The following is a 9954-nucleotide window of genomic DNA, read 5'->3' on the forward strand; positions in this document are numbered from 1 at the left end:
GCCAGAGATCTTGGCAATCAGGACCCCAGGCCCAACACCTGCCCATCATCCTCAGCTCCTCCCCATCTCTCAAGCCCCTTATCCAACAGTCACCCACCTCATCCTGATTGTCTGTTCTTAATGCATTTGGACTCCTTCCACTTCTTTCCATCTCCTCTGCTGTTCCTTAGTCGAGGCCTCACACACTCTTCCTTGGGTTTCTGCAGCAACCACCTAATTGTTTTCCCTGCCTCTGGACTCACTTTCCTCCAGTTTAATTCCAAAGCACAAGCATGTAGTAAGCAATTTGAATTTCACCAAAGAGAGGTCTGACCTTTCCAGATCCTGGAAGGTAATCTACACCCTTGCAAATTTCCTGAGTGATACGAGTGCTTCGTTACTTTTGGTGAGCCCCTCACTTATAATGAGATGACCAGGGGTAGGTGTTGCCCAGAAAGAACCACCATATGATCAGTGGGTTGGAGTTCACAGCCAAGTGGTATCAGCCTGACCCCTGGAAAGGGGAGAGACCCAAAAATTCAGTTTAACCATGGATAAAATTCAATTGATCATACCTCACTTCTGAAGCCTCAGTTAAAACCCTGGACACTGAAGCTTAAGTAAACATCCTTAGAGCATTTTGTCACACATAGGTGCTAGGAGGGCTGAAGCATTCTTTTTGAAGCCTTAGATTCTGCCCTGTGCATTTCTTCTTTTTTTTTTTTTAAAGAGAGAGAGAGAGAGAGAGAGAGAGAGAGAGAATTTTTTAATATTTATTTTTTAGTTCTCGGCGGACACAACATCTTTGTATGTGGTGCTGAGGATCGAACCCGGGCCGCACGCATGCCAAGCAAGCGCGCTACCGCTTGAGCCACATCCCCAGCCCCCTGTGCATTTCTTCTTTTGACTGGTTCCAATTTTGACTATAATAAAACTAATCTTGGGGCTGGGATTGTGGCAAAGTGCTTGCCTTCCTTGTATGTATGAGGTACTGGGTGACCCTCAGCACCACATAAAAATAAATAATAAAATAAAGATATTGTATCCATCTACAACTTAAAAAAAATTTTTTTTTTAAATAAAACTAATCCAGGGCTGGGGATATAGCTCAGTTGGTAGAGTGCTTGCCTCACATGCACAAGACCTTAGGTTCAATCCTCAGCACCACAAAAAAATAAATAAATAAATAAAACTAATCCTAAGTATAGAACTTTCCTGATTTCTGTGAGTTGTTCTAGTGAATCACTGAACCTGAAAGCACTTGTGGGAACCACCAAATTTGTAGCCAGTTTTTCTGAAGAGAAGTTGACCCTAGGGACTTCTAAACACGGGGCTGGTGTCTAAAGTGAAGGCCTTTTGCGGCGGGCACCTAACCTCAAGTTTGATTAACTTGCTGTAATAATGTCAGGGAGGTTTTCTAAAATGGGATTATGATCATATTACACAGCTGCCTAGCACACTTTAGGGACATCTCACTCCCTAGAATAAAGTCCAAATGCCTACGCACCAAGACTTCTGATGATCTAGATTGATGATCTAGACAGATTGACTCTCCAATCTCAAATCCTTCCAGCTGCATCAAGCCACTTGTCACCCTCTGAGTCCGCCATGGTCTCTCACCTTTCCAGACTACAAAAAACATGGCCACTCATCCTTTCATAGTCTTACCCTCCCTTCTGTTCGCTAACTTCAACTAGTCCTTGTAACCTCAGCTTAGATGTCACCTCCTCCGGTTCGCCTCTCCATGCACCCTCCACCAACCTAGAGCTAGAAGCTCACCCCTTCAACACACTTTGCTCATGAATTGAAATGGCCTGGTTACTCTCTGTCTTTCCCCATGGACTATGAACTTTCTAATTATGAGGACTGTATATTCTTCCTTGCCGTATCCTCCAGTGCTTAGCAGAGTAACTTACAACCCCAAAGAGAAAAGTAATAATGGTTCAAGGGGGCAAACATGGCAGACATCCACATTAGTAGTGTTGAAAGAATGAATGGCCATCTCTATTTGAAACATCTTCTGTTTTTTTTTTTTTTTTTGAACACCATGTCAGGGCTCCAACATCCTCCTTCTCTTTTGTCTCTCTGTCTATCACTAAGAACTTATGTTCTTCCAAACCTTCTATTTCTTGTTTTCCTCACTGCAGGGGCTTTTTGTCCACTGGGGATAGAAGGCTCTATTCTGTCTCAAAGCCCTGTTCCCATTAGCGAGGAGATTTTTTGACAAGAAGGGTATCTGAGGCCCATTTTCCATAAAATCTGTCACTGCCTGAGTGGTACCCTGTTGCTTGAGTCCTCACTCGTCTCCATGGCAATGTTCTGAAACTAGTCTGCTTGAGTAAGTTCAAAACCCATCAAATTATTTATCCTAACAGAGTAGGCATATCCCATCAGTGCACATATATACATATTCCATGCATCAAAGCAACATTTGAAAAAACAGCCACGTATGGTTTGTGTTCTCCTGTGAACTGGAGAACCTACCCATCAGTTAACTTTGTTTACTCTCTCTTTTCTTTTTTCCTTCTTTCATTCAAGCATTCAGGCTTAGTAGGGGACACAGAAACATGATACTTACCTCTTCCTTGGGGGTTGGGGGTGGGAATCAGGGATGTCGGTCACTGAGGAGGGTCAGCTGACCAGCAAAGAGAAAGTGTTTTCCTGACAAAAACAAAGCCTGGAGATGTGAAGGAACATAGGTGATAACAAGACATGGGTGTCAGATGATAAGGCTAAAGAATGGGGTAGAGGAGGATAATGGGGGAGGCCAGAGGGAATTGGGGCTGGAGAGAGGGATAGTAAAAATACCTGAGCATAAAATAGTGAGCTATTTTCACTTTTCTTCAAGGCAATGAAGAAGATTTTAAGAGGAAGGGCAGCATTGTTTTGGTTTGATATGAGGTGTCCCCCAAAAGCTCCTGTGTTAATACAGGCATATTTAGAGGCAAAATGATTAGACTGTGAGAGCTGTGACCCAATCAGTCTGTCCTAGTTTGAATGGACTGACTGGGGTGGTAACTGTAGGCAGGTAGGATGAGGCTGGAGGAGGTGGTCACTGGGGGCGTGCTGTGGAAGGATTCATCTTCCCTGTGGCTCCCCCATCCTCCTCCCTCTCTTCCCCGCCCCCCCCCCCCTCTCTCTTAGCTTCTTGGCCTCCATGAGCTGAGCAGTGTTCCTCCACCACGCCCTTCCACAGTGATGTTCTGCCTCACCTTGAGCCCAGAGTGATGGAAGCAGCCCACCAAAGACTGAACCTCTGAAACTGAGCCAAAATAAACTTTTCCTCCTCTAAGTTATTCTTTTGGTCACAGCAATGAAAATCTGACTAACACAGGCATTATCAGATTGACATTTTAGAAAGTTCTCTTTCACTGATGCACTGTTCCGTTAAAATGAGAAGGCCCACAACCATGAGCAAGTGGATGAAGGCCTGACCAGAGGTCAAGAGCATACAAAGAGACTCCAGTCCAGCTTCAGAGCCAGGTGGGATATGACCCACTGGAGAAGTGAGGGATCATGTGACACTCCCCCCTTAGAAATTGTATTTTCCTTCAACATAAGAACACCATTAAACCAATCTTACTCAAAAGAATGACTCTCATGTAGTCAATCATGATAAGCAACTTGGAGAGATCTTCCTTGCACCAATCACAAAGGCTACAGCTAAAAACTCATTCCAAAGCATCCAGTTTACATTCATAGATCAAGGGAACTTCCTCCCACATGGGCTTCATTTCTCTCCCCCTCTTGGTACTGGGAATGGAACCCAAGAGCATTCTACCACTGCACCATGTATTCAGCCCTCATTATTCCTTAAGACAAGGTCTAAATTACCTAGCCTGGCCTCCAACTTGCAACCCTCCTGCCTCAGATTCAAGAGTAGCTGCTGTTACAGGTGTGTGCCACTGTGAGTGACCCTCACAGGGTTCTGATCTCTTAGCAAGGAGTATATGGATCACCATAAGCAGTCAAAAGTTCTAGAGTCACAAAGTTTAAGACCTGGCTCAGCCACTGACTTTCTGTATAAGCATGAGCAGTTTTTTGTTGGTTGGTTGGTTGGTATGGTGGGGGGGGGGGGGGGGGTTAACCCAAGATTGAACTCAGGAGCACTAGGCCAATGAGCCACATCCCCAGTCCTATTTTGTATTTTATTCAGAAACAAAGTCTCACTGAGTCACTTAGCACCTTGCTTTTGCTGAGGCTGGCTTTGAACTCCCGATCCTCCTATCTCAGCCTCCTGAGCCACTTGGTGAGCAGTTATGTAACCTTTGGAAGACCCAAGTCCACCCTGCATTGAACAGGGATTCAGAACAGCTGCCTCCGGGGTTGTCATGAGCCCTGATTTAAACGGGATGGTCATCATAAACATCCCTTCCCTGTCCCACCCATGCCTCCCCAAATTATTTGAGATTTCAGTCTCCATCAGTCATTCGCATGGCCTCTGCTGTTTATCTCAGTGTCTTTCGGCACCCAATTCACTTAAGCCTCAATGTCTCCCTGTTCATCTGTTCTCAGCTGCTCAGACAACTGGAGGTGATGAAGAGGCACTGTCTGGGGCGCCCAGGCTGAGCCTGCAAACCCGGCGGGGCGGATGGTGCCCGCGAGCCTCCCGCAGGGGGCAGCATCAGGCAGCGCAAGGCAACTCGGGGGCTTCCTTGCAAAAAACGCCGGGGTCGCTCCAGAGGACCACAGAAAAGGCGCTTGTGTTCAGATTCCCCTGACAAAGGACCCTTTTACTCCGTGTGCATCTAACACCGCTTTCCAGGGGATCGGGTCGTTGGTGCACGAGGGAACGAGAAGTGGCTCTCTGAAAGCATCCCCAGCCCCAGCAAGTCCAGCCGGGCTTCTCCCAACCCCCGACTCCAGAACTGAGTTAACCTTTCAATGCTTTGCTCATCTTGAGAAGCCAACGTCACCTCCCTCTTTACCCGTGGTCTGGCCCTTGTTGCAGAGGGGCCCCACAACCACCAAGTAATGGGAGAGAGCCCTTGACAAGGACAAGAGGGGCATCTTAACACCTCCCATGGGCCCTTTTTAGAGTTTCCCACACACTTCCTCCCTTAAGGGAGTCCTGGTGGAGACAAAAGAAAGAAAAAGGCACAGCCCCTGACTCTAACCTGGAGATGGAGACACGGATTTACATTATCAGGAGTTGGTTTTTTTTGTTTGTTTTTTGTTTGTTTGTTTTTTGTTTTTTTTTGTGGGTTTTTTTTTTTTTTTTCGGTTGTTGTTTTTTTATTTTGTTTTTCTTTTAATACCAGGGATTGAACCCAGGGGAGCCTAATCACTAAGCCACACCCCCAGACCTTTTTTCATTTTGACATAGGGTCTCTCTAAATTGCTTAGGGCCTCGCTAAGTTGCTGAGGTTGGTTTTGAACTTGTGGTCCTCCTGCCACAGCCTCCCCAGCCACTGGGATTCCAGGCAAGTGCCACCATGCCTGGCTCAAGCTCCATTTTTAATAAAGAATGGTGGCTGTCTGTTCCCAAAGCCCCAGGTGGCATGGTCAAACACAGGATGATTTTCTATGATCAGTGAAATTGTTTATGTGGAACACAAAAGGGACAGAATGTTTAAATTAATCAAAACTTCCCTGGAATTCCAGAATATGGGATCACCATCAGGATAGAGAATGAGAGCTGTGGGAATTTGAGGAAAGGAGCTATTAATGAAGGTGATATTAAACAGCCTACACAGTGGACATGGTCACTCCTGAGAGAGCTTTGGGCCTCTGTGTCCATGAGATTCACTCTCCTTTTGACTTTGGTTGGGGAGAGGAACTGCCATGTCACCATGATGTCACCACCTTCCAGGAATCACTGAGTCAACTCAAGCAGCTGAGTGAGGCCCCAGGCAAGATCCACTCACTTCCTCCAACCAGAAGGCCAGGGAGGGAGTGCTGGGGGCAGAGCTGGGGGCCTGTTTTTTCAGGCCCTCCCTACCAGAACTCAGTCATGCCTGACCCAGAGTGGGTGTCAGCTTGGCAAGGAGAGTCGCATCAGCGTGGGACCAGCTGTGCTCACCCCACCCACTCTCCTGCCACAGAAGGGAGGCCGCAGGAGGAATTGCACCATGCCACTTACTGCTGAGCCGCAAGGTCCCCAGGGAGGTAGCCCTCTTAGCCTGAAGGCTTTATGCCTCCTTGTGAACACCAGAAGCTGTTCCTAAGGAACAAATGTTGGGAAAGAAGAATCACAAAGGGATTAAGTCAGAGAGAGTGGGGGCTGGGGAATTACCTGCAGAAAGCAGACGCTGGGGTGGCCAAACACCTGCGTCCACTTCACAACCAGAGGTGACCACAGATCTGGTGTCACCTAGAGCAAAAGGTAAACTGCTCTGTCCAGGCCCAGACTTCCCACCAAAGGCAGCTCACTCATCCACAGCCATAAGCACAGGTACAGGGCTGGGGGTGTCCTTCTGTGGCCCTCGGGGGTGACTTCCTCTTGACTCTCACCCCAGAATAGTCATAGGTGCCCCTCCCTCGCCATGTCAGACCCTTCCCTTCTCTGTTAAGAGGATTCAAAGTAGAATCTGCTCATCAGCATCTGTTTCATCTTTTCATTAAACTCCACGTTCCCTGCTCTGTAAGCTGGTCTGATGAAGGAGGAAATTAACCAGCAGGCTGGAATGCGATTTTATAGCATGGCGAAGGTCCTCTCTTCCTCCTTCCCCACTAACACATGTGTGCACACAATCTGCCATGTTTTAACCTTTTATTATATTGATTTACTTAACATCAGCCTAGCCCTCGGCAAATATCTCCATCTTACAGGCGAGAACACTGAGATTCAGAAGGTGCGGGAAGTTGTCCAGGGCACACAGCTGGTGAGTGACAGAGCTAGTCTCAGAAGCCAGCTCCAAGGAGCTGGGTCTTTCCACTTGGATACTCTGACTCAAAGTAAGAGCCTCCTCTGCCTCTGAGTCAGAAATGATAAAATTAGAATTTCACTCAGCCAGTCACAAAATCTTAAGTTTAGGAGAAATTCTGAAGGGTGTCCAGGTCCATGACCCAGGCAGATGTCGGAATTTCTTGCATAGTGCCCTGGTTTCCGCTTAGATGCACCAGATCATGGAAGTCTCCTGGCTCAGCACATGCCAGCTGAGACTAATTGGACAGTTCTTTGAGGCTAGGAGGTGAAATCTCTCTCCCCCTAACATTTGCTTTGGGTCTGCTCTTGGGAACATACAGACCTAAGCAGTGTGTCATCTGAATTCTTTTCCTCCAGACTATACACTCTCCAATCCTTTTGGCTTCCTTTTCTGTGCTAATACAGGCATATTTAGAGGCGAAATGATTGGACTGTGAGAGCTATAACCCAGTCAGTGGAGGTTTGTCACACACTCCTTGATATGAGGTCTAATTTGTTCAATTTCAAAGTGAGACCAAAGTGTGGTGTGATGGACCCCAGCAGGAGCACAGACCTCCAGAAATGAGCTGACCAGCCCGGAGGAGAATGGAGCAGATCACACTGTCTGTGACCCATTCATTCATTCACAAATCATAATATGATGGGGACTCATTTTGACCTTGTCATGAATGAAAAAAAAAAAAATGCTTTTCCTGTGTGCTGTACCTAAGCCACATCCTCTCCTCCCGCTTGTCCAGCTGGGTGTAGGATACACCTGACCTGATTTCAGCATGCAGGCAAAGGCCCAAAAAATGCTCCTGGGTGGCCCCCTGCTGCCCAGCCCCCTCCTGCTGTTCCCTGGCACCACTGACCCCCTACAGCTCAGCCTCACCCTCCCTCGGGCCCCCATTGTGGTTGTTCCTTCTGCCAAGGGGCCACCCAGCCCAGTCACTTCTCAGCACTGGATTCCCAGCCTCCTTATGCATCTCCAGGGGTTCTGAACATACCCCCATGCAGCCCTCAGGGAAGTGAGGGTCACTGTCATAGGCCCCTTCTCTGCTGAAACAGAATTCGCCAGCATTTCTATCCAGCTGGGGCTGCCCTGAACAGACACAAGGGATTCTCTTCCCAGAGACCCAACTGTGAAGAGCAGCATAAGCCCCTACTTTTTACTTCCTGTCCACCTGTGTGGGCCACCCCTCCCTGAGTACTGGGGTGGAGAGAGAGGCACACGGCACCCCACCTTGCCTCCTTATCCTTTCTCTTTCCTTAGTGCTGAACCCGCTGCTTTTTACCCTGCAGCTTAACAGGTGGCCTTGTGTTCAGATGCCAAGCTCCCCTCTAGGAGAGAAAAGGAATCTTCTTGGGCCTTCGCCCTCTCGACAACCAGTCACTCGGGAATATGGATCATTCACTTGCTGTGGGGAAAAAGAAAAATCTAGTCTGAAAAATGCAAAGCTGGGCAAGACTTCCTTGTTCTAAAGGTCTGAGACTCTCCTGAAGCCACAAACCCATTGATTTCCATGAATAAAAGCATCTTGATCCCTGAGAGTGAAAACCCATTGTTTTAATAACTCAAAAGTCGCCTCAGTTCTTCCTCATGGCTCAGGACAAACATCCGCAAGGACTGCTGCTTTACCCCCCACCCGTGCACCCTTCTCTCCTCGCCACCAGGTCCTCACAGCTGAGCTCTGTTCTACCAGATCTCTACTTGGCTTTTGGCAAACAGGCCCCTTTGGGGGTTCTTTTCACGGGCCAGTTATCCCCATTGTGGCACAAAAGAAGTCACACCCCAAAGGTGTGCAGGCTTTGACTCCCATCGCAGTTCTCAGCCCAGGCCTTGGCTTATTTAAAACCAATTCAGCTGTGGTAATCCTCACCCCAGCCACTTTATTTATTTATTTATTTGTTTGTTTGTTTGTTTGTTTGTTTATTTTGGGGGTGGGTACAGGGATTTGAACCCAAGGGCACTTAACCAGTGAGCCAGGGAGTCACAACCCCCGTCTTTTTTTTTTTTGTATTTTATTTAGAGACAGGGTCTTGCTGAGTTGCTGAGGCTGCCTTTGAACACACAATCCTCCTGCTTCAGCCTCCCGAGTCGCTAGGATCACAGACATGCACCACTACGCCCGGCTCCAGCCACTTTATTCTTAATGTTCTTAATACCGGTGCAAAAGTGGGTTGTGGGTTGTGTTTGAACTGTATAGCCCTCTAGCCCTCTTCATTATAAGCACAGATGCAACAAGGTCTACACCAGTGACTCTACCTCCCCGGGACTCTCCCGAAGCATCAGGCTCTACACCACCACTGTCCTGGACACTGACCCCAGCCTGTGCCTCCACACCTCCCCTTCACCCTGCCAGCAGGGTCCTCCTCCACCAGGGCTATTTCCCAGAATCTCTTCCCAATGTCAGGTTTCCCTATCATAGGAACTTTTTTTTTTCATTCATTTAACCTGTCTAATTGATTCAGCAAACATTCATAATGAGCTTCACTGTTAAGTCCTGTTCTAGGCTGGAGTAGGGAACAAGCTGGGCAAAGCCAGGCTTCCAGGGTGACTTTCTGGTGGAAAAAGGCAAGACACCCAAGAACACACCTAAATAACAAGAGCACTGAGGACTGTGATTTGTTCCTTGAAGGAAACAAATAGGATCACATAAGAGGGGAGAGGGGGCCAGACTAGAAAGGGAGACCAAGCAGGACTCCACCGAGGGGCCTGGGATTTAAACCAACTCCTGCCAGACAAAAGAAGCAACAGAGGAAAAGGATTCAAGACCCAGAGAAAGGCCAGAGCAGAAGCCGGAGCCAGGGGCAAACTGGGACCTACAGGCACCAGGGGCCGCGGGGTGGCTAAGAAAAGAGAGGCAAGGAGGCCTGGAGTAGAGGCCAGGGCCAGGAGAGGCCTGGCTCTCTGTCCAGGTGGGAGCTGCAGGAAAGGAGGGAGCATTTCAAAGCTCACTCCAGCTCCTATGAGCAAGATGGAAGTGGGGACAGGGCCGGGGTGGGGAGTAAGCCAGCCAGGCTACTGCCCTTGTCTGGAGAAATGATGGTAGGTGCTGGTGATGGAGAGAAGGCAAGGGAAGGGGGGAGACAGGATCTGAAGGGAGGTTATCGTGGAGTAGGACTAG

This window comes from Marmota flaviventris, chromosome 12 (assembly GCF_047511675.1).
Source record: "Marmota flaviventris isolate mMarFla1 chromosome 12, mMarFla1.hap1, whole genome shotgun sequence".
Classification (NCBI taxonomy): Eukaryota; Metazoa; Chordata; class Mammalia; order Rodentia; family Sciuridae; genus Marmota; species Marmota flaviventris.